This window comes from Canis lupus, chromosome 5, assembly GCF_048164855.1.
Source record: "Canis lupus baileyi chromosome 5, mCanLup2.hap1, whole genome shotgun sequence".
NCBI classification, from domain to species: Eukaryota; Metazoa; Chordata; class Mammalia; order Carnivora; family Canidae; genus Canis; species Canis lupus.
In genome coordinates this window covers 49,681,604-49,696,458 of record NC_132842.1, presented here as the reverse complement: position 1 = coordinate 49,696,458, position 14,855 = coordinate 49,681,604, and the positions used below count along the sequence as shown (strand labels likewise).

Below are 14,855 nucleotides of genomic sequence, written 5' to 3'. Positions count from 1 at the left end.
ACGCAACTGTGTTTAGAAAATCTCCGTGGCCAGCACAAAACTAGGTAGTTTATATCTCTAGCTTTTCTTTTAATCACACTGCCCTATGGCATGCAAAATATATATGTGGCAACTTTAGTCTGTCTCATGGTTGTCCTTGGCCAGTATGTTCTCCTTTATATTTCTAGAAGCCTCTAGGGATTACCTACTAAGTCAAGGAGTGCTGACCTGAGGGATTTTATTTGCAGTGGAGGGGGTAGAGAGAAACATTAATCTCATCCAGCGTGAAGTGAGGACCAGCCTAAGATAAAACAGAGCCAAGCAAAGAATAAGTATTTGTCAAGGCACTGGGAGAACAGAAAAGATAGGGCAAAGATTAATCATAGAATACTGTGCCTTTTTTTTTCAAAAAAACTAAGTTTGGAATGATTTCAGGAGTCTAGTATATTACTGTGCACTGACAGTAGGTACCTGGTGACAGAGATAGGAAGGCACAGAGGTGTTCATCAGTATCATTAGGCATTAGACTACATAAAAAATGGACATTGTTTAAACAAGGGTAAAAGAAAACGAGCACAGGTATATTGTATATTGAACTCTTTTTAGATAACAAAAATAAATAGGCCCCAGTAATGTCTCCCCCCCCCCCCAGTTATATCCTATTTTGGAAGTACAGTGTAAGGATAGTTGAAGAGTGAGGAGGCAAGAGAAAACATCTCATCTACCAAAGAGGCACTCTGAGGCCGAATGTCCAACATCATGAGAAAGCAGAAGCATCGTCAAGAACCGGAACCAAAATCTGTCATGATTCAGGTAGAGCAGCAACTCTGGGAGCCCAGGGCATCTCCTCACCCCACCAGAAACAACAGTCCATAGCTTCTAGCTGCTTTATCTATTGTATCTCAAATTTGTACGTTTTAAGACCACAGGCTTGATCTGGTCAAAAACAGAACACCATCATGTCCCCAGTTCTTGTAAATTCAGCCGATATAAAGTGGCCTTTCAATTAATGATTTCAACAAATATTCACTCAATACCTACCATGTGTCTGTTACCTGCCCAGGCACTGGGGATATGACCAGAATACTGAATAGGATAAACAAGATCCCTGCCTTCACAAAGCTTAAAGCAGGCAAGAGAGGGAAGCAAACATGAAAAATGATAAACAAATACAAACACAATAAACAAGTATAAAAGTCTGAGAAGGACATAGTGCTCTAAAGCAATTATAAGGTGCCTGGCCCAGACTTGGTGGGTCACAAAATAGCTCCTGGAGGAAGTGACATTTCTAATGGCCCAATGTCCATTCGTGTTTAGGAGGTGATCCTAATGCAGGAAGAACAAAATAGAAAGGGTCTGCACACAATAATCTACCTGGCATTGATGACAAAAAAAGTACATGAGGTAAGTTTGGTGGGACCAGAGTATGAAGCATGACTGGGTAGTCAAGAGAACTAAGGCTGCAGCCAACAGAGTTATCAATAAACACAAAAGGAGCCATTCAAGGGTTTGAGGCAGAAAAGTGATGTGATTACACTTACATTCAAGGAAAATCACTCTGACTGGTGTTGAGAAGATTCAAGCAGATTGAATGGAAGCAGGGATGCCAGGTAGGGAATTCCAAAGACTGGAAGTGGGGGGACAAGACATGAGGTAGGTGCAAATATACAGAGGAGGAGGTACCTAGCTGTGCAAGATTGCTGGGAGGTGCTATCAGTGACTCTTGGCAACTGATTAATTGTCACAGTGAGAGAGAGAAAGAAGTCAAACATGACACTAGGGCATCTGGCTATAGGTTACGGAGTGAATGGCTATGACATTTAAAAAGATTGAACAGGGCAGCCCCCGTGACTCAGCGGTTTAGCGCCGCCTTCAGCCCAGGGCCTGATCCTGGAGACCAGGGATCGAGTCCCACATCGGGCTCCCTGCATGGGGCCTGCTTCTCCCTCTGCCTGTGTCTCTGCCTCTCTCTCTCTCTCTCTCTCTCTCTCTCTCTCTCTCTGTGTCTCCATGAATAAATAAATACAATAATAAATACATACATACATACATACATAAATATTGAACTTTAAGAAAAAAGAGCAGGTTTGAGGAGAAAGAGGATGAGTTTATGTTTGAACATGGTGACCTGAAGATACCAGTGGGACACCAACACGGAGATACCCACTAGGCACCTAACGTGTAGACACGACGATAGAAGAGTTCTCCTCAGGACAATGATCTAACCCAGAGAGACAATTCTGAGAGTCATCAACGTGTAGAAGGTAGTAGGCACTAGGGGCCTGAATGAGCTCTCCCAGCATGGGTCTGCTGTGACCAAATGGCAAAGTCACTCAACACAAGGCAAACCCACTTTCTATAGGAACACTTAGCCTGGGACCACTCTTCTGAGAAAGGACTGTGAGCAGACGGTGCTTCCTGGCCCATCGATCACAGTGTGGGGAGGAGCGGACTACCCTCTTCCAGTTAGAAGAATGTGGTTCCAAGCTCCCTACTGTAGTGTGTTCAGATGCTGTAACAAAATACCACAGACTGGGTAGCTACACACACACAAAAAAATGCATTGCTCACAGTTCTAGAGGCTGGAAGTGTGAGATCCAGGTGCCAGAATGGCCAGGTGAAGGCCTTCCTCCAAATCACAGACTTCGTTTATCTTCACGAGGGGGAAGAGGCTGGGAATCTCTCTTGGGATTCTTTCATAAAGGCACTAATCCTACTCATGAGGACTCTCCTCCAGAACTTAGTCATCTCCCAAAGGCCCCACCTCCTATTACCGTCAACTTTGGGGGTGAGGACTTCAACATATGGAGGGGGGCACAAATATTCAGACCATAGCACTTTCTGACACAGAAAAGTCACTCACTGATGTAGCTTATCAGACACATCAGGTACAAATCTTCTCCCACTCAGTAGGTTGTCCTTGGAGATTCCCAAAAAAAGTCAAAATAGAAATATCATGATTCAATATTATAAGTACTTGACCAAAGAAAATGAAAACACTAATTCGAAAAGATATATGCACCCATGTTTACTGCGGCATTACTTTCAGTAGCCAAGATACGGAAGCAACCAAAATGTCCATCCACAGACGAATGGATAAGGAAGATGTGAGATACACACACACAGAGACACACACACACACACACAGGAATACTACAGAGTCATAAAAAAGGAGGAGACAACATGGATGGACCTGGAGGGTGTTAGCTAAGTGAAATAAGTCAGATTGAGAGAGACAAATACCCTACTATTTCATTCATATGTGGAATCTAAACAGACAAAAAAAAAACAAATAAGTAAACAAGAAGTACAATCAGACATAAATACAGAGAACTAATGGTTGCTAATGGCAAGGGGAGTGTGGGTTGGGCAAAATGGGTGAAGAGGAGTGGGAGTGACAGGCTTCCAGTATGCAATGAATAAGCCACAGAAATAAAAGGCACAGCACAGGGAATATGGGTCAGAAATGCTGTAATTGTGATGTATCGGAGCAGATGGTATACACTTGTGGTAAATATAGTGTAATGCATAGACTTTTCCAATCACTGCCGTACACCTAAAACTAATGTAACATTGCATGTCAACTATGTTCAAAAAATAAAAATAAAGGAAGGAAAGGAAAAGGAAAAGGAAAAGGAAGCTACTAGGTAGCTCTTCTTAGAGCTCAGACCTTGGAAGCCCAGCTGAATGAAGTGTGGTGTGGAAGCCCAGAGCACTCAGAATGCCAGCACCCCCTGCTTCCTCTCTACTTCCTCTCTCTTCTTCCTCTTCCACTGTGGATGTGTGTGAGAGAAGAAAGGTCAGAATGGAAGAAATATGGGAGAGAATGAAAAGACCTGGGAGGAAAGTGACTCCAGTGTCCCCAGAAAGGATTTCCTGCTGTGCAATCCCCAGCACCACTCGACAGGTATTGGGAAGTCCTTGGCTGTAAACTCACCCCAGCATCCACCCACGGCGTGCTGCCCAGGTCACACCCGTCTAGGAGAAAGACAACATGCTCCTAGCACAACTTCCTTTCATTAGAAAACCTGGAGTTTCTAGTGGCTAGGAGTACCCTGGTTCAGCGTTGATGTGTAATGTTATATATGAACGATTATTTTGTGTTGTTGAAAAATATTTCTTAAGTCCACATTTCTATCAAAAGTGAGAAGATTTTAACTTGCAAAGCCCTGGTGTTCTCTTTCATTTATAGGAGTTATTTTACTTTACACTCATGACTCTCCATTATACTTGCTTACGTCTACTGGCCCCTCTTTTATTAGCAGTTTATGGCCTATGGACTAAGAATGCTTTCAACTCAAGAATCTCTGATCCTATAAAGACAACTTCCAATGAGCTTAGACAATTTAATTTGTTCAAAAGGGCACATCATCACAAACTTGTGATCCTTATTTTTAACGATGGCAAGCACAGAGGCTGACAAGATCACCGATACAGAGTTATAATTAATCTAATAGTATTACATAGCGAGTTCCAAAACACATTCTGAAGTCAATCCACAAGAGACAGATTTCAGTAAGATCATCGGTAAATGTTTATCACACATACACACACACACACTCCACTCCCCCCAATGGTGTAATTACTCTGGTTAATTTGCCCAGGACATGGAACCAGAAATGAAACAATGGAAAATTCTTAGCATCTGCTTCATGCTTTCAACATCATAACTATAAAATAAATAATCAAAAGATAGAAAGAAAAAATCCGGTCACCAGCTGAAAGTAAACAATGAGAAATAACAAAAAATCATCTCAAAGAATCCAAACCACAAAGCAAGAAATCTGTATCAACAAATCTTTGGCAGTTTCCGGGGTCTACTTATCGGCCCTGAGAAATGACAGGTATTTGCATAAGGAAAAGAAAAACCAACAGTAGCCTCAGATCCTTTATCTTTTGAGTATCATTTGACACTTACAACAGCTAGCTTCTGAGGATTTCAAGACAATATGCAAACAATTATGAGCTCCCTAGGACGAGGCTGTCAAAGGGAAAGGGGCTTTGAGAGAAGAAAGCGTGTGCAAGGTGACCCAGCAAGCCCATGGCTCTGAAACCTGAGTTTTTATCCTCCTGTTTGAACTTTCTCACTTAAGGAAAATAGTGTCTTTTTTCCATATTCCTTTCAAATATATATCCTCAAGAATTTTATTTTATTTTATTTTATTTTATCCTCAAGAATTTTAAACATGAAATGAAAAGCCTCTTGCCTCCACCTACAAAAATCCAAGAACACACAAATAAACCATAATAATATAAGGACTGTGGCCTAACCATGGCTGTGCCCAAAGCCCCCAGCACAATGCCTGGCACATAATAGATACTGAGTAATGCATTTTAAACTAATTAATCTAATTCAATATCCACCAAAAAAAGCCATTCCTCTCACATTCAAATAGATAATCAAATTGACCCAAATCTATAAATCACACACTTGCTTATCTCAGATGGGAAGTTTTCAGGTTTCCTTCACTAAGAGCATGGAGAGCTCTTCCCCCACCTAAAATTACTATATTCCTACTGGAGTTCACGGTTCTCCATTAACACTAGAGAATGTGGGTCCTGCACCTAAGAACTACTGTTTATATCGAAGACTGAAAAGAACTAGATCACCGACACTGGCCCCAAAAGCATTTGGTACTTAAAATATGCAGTGAAAAGCCAGAGATTTGATCCCCAAATTTATTTAGATACCAGAAATTACCTTTTTTAATAAATAATTCAAGCATCGCCGGAATGCTTTCAGAAAAGGAGGCCAAATAAAGAGGAAATAACAGAAAGCGAATGAATATTACATAAATCAAATCAAAAGAGCACTTCTGCTCTAAGCCAAAGGGACTACAGAATTGCTTTCTGGTTAAACTAAATTTCGATCTTTGATTTTGTTCATAGAAATTGGTTTTTGTTGTTGTTGCCTTTTTGTGTGTGTTTGTTTAGTCCTAGTTCTCACCTCCAGGAGGCAGAGAATCCCTCAAAACAACTGATGTTTCCCTAGAAAAAAATGGGAATTGGGGTTGCCCTTTGCCCAACTAGAGAAAAGGCAACTTTTCCAGCCCAACTGGCATTACCAGTCAAGGAATTCATTTCCTGCCCCTTATCTTCATCCCATGCCCAACTCTGCAGGACCTAGTAGAAAACAACAGGTGATTTTATCATATTATGTTGATGACTTCGCTTTCTCAACATCAAGTTTGTATCAGCTCATAGATAGCTGCACCCCAGGAAGCACATGCAGACATAGGTCCCATTTTCCTCCCAGGTACTTCATTGCTTCGTTCAGCCAAATGTTCATTCATTTGAAGTCATGGAACGTGTATTACATGCCTGGTACTCTCCTAGGTGTTGCTGACGCACCAAAGTAGGTAAGTCCTTGCCTTCAAGAGGAGCTGATATCTCGATGCAAGTTGTCCTTGGCTGTTTTCGTGCCCTCCCTGTGTGGTAAAGGTGAAGAAAGCAATGTAAGCAGCAGGCTGCCTCGATTGCTACAAACCCGGGGCCGAGTTTCCCAGAGCACCAAGAGGAAGCTGCTCCATGCTTTGCAATCCCTGTCCTTTCCCAACTGAAACAGGGAGCTAATGCAGAAAGGCAGCTACATGATGTCCTGGTTGCGGGACAGGACAAAAAGCAGTGGAAGGAGCAACAGGGCAGCACTAGTGGCAGCTCCCCCGAGCCTGCAGGACAGAAGCTGACCCCTAAATACACCTCCGAATCCCTTCCCTTCATGACCCTCTGCCTATGCTACAAACCCCACCAACCCTTCTCCCCAGATCTCTATGATGGACCTAGCTAGACTACGTGCAGCACCACTTCCGATTACCTTTAATGGCATTTTAATGTAATTTTTCCCTCAATATAAATCCATTAGGATAAGGTAGGAGGAGCATTTCTGGCCCCAAAGAAGTAAGATATATGCAACTAAACCCTCTGCTCTGCGTGGAGTAAGCTACCCTCATTCATCCCATTACTGTGGTTAGAAGAATGCAAACCATTACACCTGCCTTCTCTCCTTGCTTATTTTTCCTGAATCTAACTAAGATCATGGTGTCTAGACCAGCATCCCGAAATCCACTACTTCACATTTTCTATTTGTCCTGGTTAGCCGTGATATCTCTCTCCCTTCTTCCAATGTAACTGGTTTTCTTTCTCATCATTACTCTCTACTTAAAAGTATTTGAATCCCCTATTTAACATGTAAGGTGCATATTTTTTAAAAGATTTTACTTATTTATTTGACACAGAGAGAGAGAGCATGAGATCGAGCACAAGCAGGGGGAACTGCAGAGACAGAGGTAGCAGATTCCCCACTGACCAGGAAGTGGGATGTGGAGCTTGATCCCAGGACCCTGTGATCATGACCTGAGCCACAGGCAGATACCCAATCAACTGAGCCACCCAGGAGCCCCAAGGTGCACATTTTTCCAAAATTTTTGCACATATGATTTTCTAGATATAGTCAATGCCTAAGTAGGCAAGCCAAGATGGTAACAGGGATACAAGTAACCTTGAAAGTTGCTTTGGTCAGATTTAGTGAGCAGTGTGCAGTCTTTACTCCAATACAGTAAGGGTCGATGTATTTTACTAAATCTATTCTTCTTGAACTGGTATTAGCATACACTAAACAGGGCTGGGAGTTTGGAGATAAAGTGACCCAAGCATCATACATATATTTATCTCTCTCTCTCATACACACACACACACACACACACACACACCACCATATATGTAGCTATATACATACAGTGTAACACCATAGAAAAGTATGCATGTGGAATTTAAATGTCCTGAACTAATCTACAAAGCAAAAGTGACACTATCTGCTTAGCTTATGAGGTACACTGGCCTAGTAGACTACAGCCTTCCACAAGTGAATGCTATGCATTATTCATGTACCAATATGGCAACCACAGGGATTGTTGGCCCATTTATAACTGGGACCGATGACACCCTGAGTGCAAGCAATGCCACATTGCTTTATTTTTTAAATAAAATTAAAATCCAATTCAAGTTTCAATGGGCCAAGGTTGATAATAAGAAACAGATCAATCAGAAGCCAATAATACCTGAAAAAGTGATCAAAAATAAGCAAGAAGGCAAGCAAACAAACAAATAACACTGGAGCTTACATAGCCCAGAGAGTTGAGGAGGCCCCACGTTTGCCTGGTTCATTCAAAGGCTGTCAGTGTCTAGCATCCATGGTTGCCCGTGTGCCATCCCAATCTTGGTTCTGCCTCCAGTGGGAGGAGAGTGGCTGCACCCTGGTGGAACTGAATCCCCTCAGCTTCTCAACTTCCACCCCAATTCTGTATCAGTCTCAGGGAAATGAAATGCATGCCTCTGGAAAACAGACCAGCATTCTCCAACCTTCCAACATAAATTTACTATCTTACTAATCTTCCACAGTTTAACCAGATCATAATGGTAATATGCCACCTGTGAAATACAAAGGTTCTCTCAGAGTTCCGAAGAGAAGAAAAATAATAACAGAAATAATATTTCAAGTTATATTGGTCAGGGTAATATTTATGAGAAATAAATGCCCCAATATTCCTGGTTTAACACACAATGGAATACATACACAAACACACACACACACAGAGTGGGGTAATACTGAGCCACAAACAAGAATGAAATTCTTACCATTTGTGATAACATGGATGGACTTCGAGGGCATTATGTGAAGTGTAATGAGTCAGAGAAAGACAAATACTATATAATCTTCCATAAATATGGAATAAAAAAAACCCTCATAAATGAAACAGATTGAGGCTGGAGGGTTGAGGAGTAAGAGAAATGGATGAAAGGGGTCAAAAGAAGGTTGAAAAAAAGAGAGAAAATTAAAAATTTAACTTTGTTAACAAATGGTTTACCAGACATTGAAAATTGTCACTGACTGTTCAAGGCCCAGAAAAACACATTACCATTTATTTATAAAGAAGAAACACACACACACAAACAGCATGTGATACTACTCCTACGGTTGCAAAAATATTAAGGAGAGTTTACAGATTGGTTCTCTAGTATAAAGGGAAAGGGGTTTAAATATTAACAATAATAAATGACATGAAATATATAATATTAACATTTATTATATATGAAACACAAAAGTCCAAAATCCTGATGCTTTTAAATAGGTATTTGAGTAATAAGTAAAACATACAAATTTTAAAAGATCATGGGTTTACAAAAGGACAATTGCAAGGTGATTGTCTAAAATGTATACACATAATACATACATACATATATACTTAATTTTTTTTCCTGGTGGACATAGTGCTGTGTTTCACATAGTCATTCAAGGAATCAGGCTAACAAAATATCAGCTGTTTCCAACCTAGGCTTCCAAGGTTGCTCTGCGCATTGACATCCAGCACCGTGAAGGCGGCATACTCCTTCCTCTCCACTTTAGCTCAAAAGTGGCACCAATTAATTCTTATATTCTGGCAGAAACGAGTCACAGAGACATTCTTAAGTTCAAGAGCACTGATGAATTCTATACTATGGAAAGGAATGCATGTATTTTGATTCATAATTAGCCACCTCTGTTACAAAATCATGGATAACCCACAATTAAAATTTATCTGCTCAGTCACTCTTCTTAGCTCTTAATGAGCATCTCCAAAGGGCCAAAACTGAGAAGATGGTAAGCAGAAAATAAGCTAGATCATGATTTTCCTGCATAATACACAATGATGGACAAGCGACAGGTCAGAAATTCGTAGAACATTCACGCTGTGAAGAAGCATAGGTACAGACTGGCTGGCTCATCTCACTTTTATTTTTTATTTAAATTCATTTTGTCAACATATACTACATCATTAGTTTCAGATGTAGTTTTCAATAATCCATCAGTTGTGTGTAACACCCAGTGCTCATCACATCACATGCCCTCCTCCATGTCCCTCCCCCACAGACCCCATATTCCCCCACCTACCTCCCCTTCAGCAACCCTCAGTTTGTTTCCCAAAGTTAAAAGTCTTTCATGGTCCTCTCTGGTTTTGCCCCATTCCCCTCCTTCCTTTATGGTCCCTTTCACTATTTCCTATATTCCACGTATGAGTAAAACTATATGATAATTGTCTTTCTCCTATTGACTTATTTCACTCAGCAGAATAACCTCCAGTTCCATCCATGTCGATTTAAATGGTAGGTATTCATCATTTCTGATGGCTGAGTAATATCCCATTGTATATATAGACCACATCTTCTTTATTCATTCATCTGTCAAAAGACATTATGGCTCCTTCCACAGTTTGGCTATTGTGGACATTGCTGCTATGAACGATGAGGTGCAGGTGTCCCGGCATTTCACTACATCAGTATCTTTGGGGTAAATACCCAGTAGTGCAATTGCTGGGTCGTACGGCAGCTCTATGTTTAACTTCCTGAGGCAATTCCAAGTTTGCATCCCCACCAACAATTCAAGAGGGTTCCCCTTTCTCCTCATCCTCACAGAAAAAGCATTTAACAAAATATAGCATCCTTTCTTGATTAAAACACTTCAAAGTGGATAGAGGGAACATAGTTCAATATCATAAAAGCCATCTATGAAAAGCCCACAGCTAATATTATTCTCAATGTTGAAAAACTGAGAGCTTTTCCCCTAAGGTCAGGAACATAACAGGGATGTCCACTCTCACCACTGTTGTTCAACACAGTACTAGAAGTCCTACCCTCAGCAATCAGATGATGACGACAACAACAAAAAAATAAAAGGCATTCAAATTGGCAAAGAAGAAGTCAAACTCTCACTCTTCATAGATGACATGATACCGTATGTGGAAAACCCAAAGACTTCACTCATGAATTGCTAGAACTCATACAGAAATTCACCAGTGTGGTAGAGTACAAAAATCAATGCACAGAAATCAGTTGCATTTCTATACATTAACAATGAGACTGAAGAAAGAGAAATTAAGGAGTCGATCCCATTTACAATTGCACAAAAAACCATAGAATACCTAGGAATAAACCTAACCAAAGAGGTAAAGGATATGTACTCTAAAACCTACAGAACACTTAAGAAATTGAGGAAGATGCAAAGAGATGGAAAAACATTCCATGTTCTTGGATTGGAAGGATAAATATTGTTAAAACATCTATGCTACCCAGAGCAATCTACACATTCAATGTGATCTCTATCAAAATACCATCAACATTTTTCACAGAGTTGAAACAAATAATTCTAAGATTTGTATGGAACCAGAAAAGACCCCAAATATCCAGAGGAATGTTGAAAAAAAAAAACCAAAGCTGGGGGCATCACAATGCCCGAGTTTAAGCTCTATTACAAAGCTGTGATCATCAAGACAGTGTGGTACTGGCACAAAAAAAAGACATACAGGTCAATGGAACAGAAGAGAGAATCCAGAAATGGACCCTCAACTCTATGGTCAACTCATCTTCAACCAAGTGAGAAAGAATATCCAATGGAAGATGGTCATTTTAATAAATGAAAAATTGGACAGCCACACAGAAGAATGAAACTAGACCATTCTCTTATGCCATGCACAAAGATAAATTCAAAATGGATAAAAGACCTAAATATGAGACAGGAATCCATCAAAATCCTAGAGTAGAGCACAGGCAGCTGCCTTTTTTTTTTTTTTTTTTTTTAAGATTGATTGGTTTGAGAGAGAAAGCAGGAGCAGACAGAGAGGGAGGAGAGAAGCAGACTCCCCACTGAGCACACAGCCCAACATGAAGTTTGATCTCATAATCCTGAGATCACGACCTGAGCCAAAATCAGGAGTTGGACGCTCAACCAACTAAGGCACCCAGGCACCCCCCAAATTGCCTCTTGGAAGAAAAGATGGAGAGAAAGAGAATTTCACATTCTAACCAAATGATGCCACAAGCGCCTGTTGACTTCTGTCCGTACCTATGATCAGGGTATAACTTCACATTCCCAGTGTCACAAGTTACCCGCAAGGCCTCTGTTTTTCATACTTACAAGAGAATAACTTTAAATGGTCAATGTGTTCCCATCTTGAACCACATACATTTAATTTTGTCAGCAACTCATTTTCTTTTTGGCAGCATCCATACTCAAAACTTACTGTGTCAATTTGTTGCCAACAAGAACTGCATTTAAAGTCACTGATGATTCATGGAAAAAAAAATTGGAATTTCTATTTAGGGATGATTCCGCTTCAGCATTGAATCATGTTTTTTCAGAGCAGCTTTCATTACATTTGGAGCAGTATACTCGGTCCCCTCAGCCTCAGTGGCTCCTCTTATTTATCCCTCGCCTGAAGTCATCATCTTAGTTTCTGATGCTAAAATCTGTTGCTATCAAAACAATTACGCTGTATCAAAAGACCAAAGGATAATGACTTCATGGATAACGTAAGTAGCAGGAACTGATGAAAATCTCAGTCACAGAAATACTATTTTCATACTGAAGTTCATAATTTCATAGTAAAATGTGTTAGAGAAAGGGGAGACGGCCTGATGGGAGGAAATAATATGTCACTTGAACGTGCCTGTGGTTTCCTGAGGAAAACCTTTGTTAAATCTTCATTGGAAACTAAAAGCATGTTATGAGCTCATGATCCCTTCAGAGTGCTCCAGAAATTGCTGGACTGGGGTATAATTTCACAGAATTTATCTGTCAAAGCCTCTCAGCCTGTATCCGTACAAGGCAACCTGCAGCTCTTTCTGTATACTCTTCTCCTCACAGAAGGAGATGCCAAGATACCAAGACATCCAGGTAGGTTCACAAAAATGACCTCAAAATTCAATGTGGAATGAAATTTTCCTACTGATTGTGAATTTTGGCTGTGGTCACAAAGCAGAAAGCAATAATGACTTTGCGTATCTCACATTCTAAGAGACCCAGCCACCAGGGATACACTAGCCATATCCCCATGGCACCCACTAGCCATATCCCCTCCATTCCCACTATGTCCATGGTTCTCAGAGTTGCACATTAAAATAAGCTGAAGAACTTTTCCAAAATCACAGACCTGAGCCTAACCTATCAAATCAGAATCTCTGTGGTTGGGTCCAGACAATGGTATTCTTTTAAAGGCTACTCAGGTGATTCCGAGGCAGCAAGTATGGAGAATCAGTGGTCCACAGAACAGAATATTAAGACTATTTGGATTTAAACAACATTGGCTTACCGTGGATGCTCAGGCTTCCCCTTCTCTTTCTGGCCCCAGGTCAGGGAACTCTGCATTAAAGATGCCAGTTACTAGGTTTCCCAAAGGACCCACTCATGTACCCAAAAAAGAACCAGTACTTGGATACCAACCACATAGCAGCCGTAGACAACCAGGGAAGAATACCAACAGCATCAGTGAAAGCAGATGACTTTGGCTGTTTTCTGAGATTTCTCTTCTGGTCTATCCCTAAAGGAGCCACAAGCAGAAAAGGAAGGAAAGGAGAGAAGGAGAGAGGGAGGGTAAGGCCATACCTTCTTTACCATCAATACAAATCCCTCAAGCTAAGGCCTGGCTGGCTGTGGGTCAGAGAGGAGGTAAGCACTAAACTGGGTGTAGGACTGAAGATTTAACATAAACTGAGAAAAATCAAACTTTCTGCTATCTGAAAATAACAGAAGACAATCTGCACAAGATGTTGTTAAAGGATACAAAAGAAAAGTCAATTCAAATGAGTACGTTTGAAGGCGATGGGAGGGGATCCCTGGGTGGCGCAGCGGTTTGGCGCCTGCCTTTGGCCCAGGGCGCGATCCTGGAGACCCGGGATCGAATCCCACATCAGGCTCCCGGTGCATGGAGCCTGCTTCTCCCTCTGCCTGTGTCTCTGCCTCTCTCTCTCTCTCTCTCTCTCTCCCTCCCTCTGTGACTATCATAAATAAATAAAAATTTAAAAAAAAAAAAAATGAAGGCGATGGGAGAAAAATAAACCACTTTCTATTTGAATTCCACCGAGTTGAGATGTTCAATAAAACACCTGCAACCAATACTGATACTTCCCACATGGATTCACCGCATTATAATTTGAGGACAGAGAAAGGAATGAATTACATAGCTCCCCGCAGTCCCTATTTCAGTGATTCTATCATAGGTAAGATACCAAATACTTCAGGAGAGAAAGAAAGGGGGACTTTACAAAAATGGGGGACAAGGGAAGATAACCCTCTTTCATTTTCTAGACCTAACCAAAAAGAGGAGTTCTTCCATTTACAGGTACACAGGGTGGGGCCCAGTCAGCTAGGGTGATTGGTTCCCTTGGGATCATCTTACTCTTCTTTTGAAATAGGTAGGTCAGAAGCAGCATCCAAGAATCATCCACTCTCTGGAGACTTACCTACTGAAGCTGCTAGAGTGACCAACAACAGGATCACCAGAACAGAAGCTGGATCTTCAACTTAGCCTCTGAAACCTGAGGTAATAAGAGGGTTCAAAGTCTGTTCAGAATGGACCACTCCATATTTGTGGGTTGCTGGGGCTTCCTATAAATCTAAAGTTGCTTTACTGTCTCTGCTTAGTGACTCTCTTTGTTATTGACCTTGTGGTCAGCCTTGCTCACAGGTGAGAGATGAAGGAAAAGTCACGGAGACCTATACCCGGCTTACACAGTACAGCCCACCATGCACCACTCTGGAGCTTTGAGCCTTAGCAGATGACTAAGCTGTCCTGAGGAAGACCATTTTGGCAAGTACCAGATGGTTTGATTAATGGCACATTTCTTTGTGAAACACATCAGACACTGAAAGAAGAGGAAAAGAAAGATCTCTTTCCACAATCAAGCCCAAAGCCCACTGGATGTGACCGAGAGGAATCCCACTGATTGATACTTGTATTCTTTTCAATCAACCAATTTGGAATTCTTTTCATAATCACTGACAGATAAAATCCCAAAAGGGTAGTTATCATTTCTAGATGGTCCAAAATAAAGGGTATATATTCCTT

The 14,855-nt window shown here is 41.1% G+C and overlaps 1 long non-coding RNA gene and 1 pseudogene across 1 annotated transcript; both read right to left on the bottom strand.

Annotated features, from left to right (window-relative positions):
• The window catches only part of LOC140633695 (stAR-related lipid transfer protein 4 pseudogene), a 316,244-nt pseudogene that overhangs the window by 295,394 nt on the left and 5,995 nt on the right, over window positions 1-14,855 (bottom strand).
• Window positions 12,993-14,328, bottom strand: LOC140632974 (uncharacterized). Its single transcript, XR_012030611.1, has 3 exons — window positions 14,251-14,328; window positions 13,232-13,328; window positions 12,993-13,150 (listed from the first exon to the last, which is right to left on the bottom strand). It is a non-coding gene; the product is annotated as an uncharacterized lncRNA (long non-coding RNA).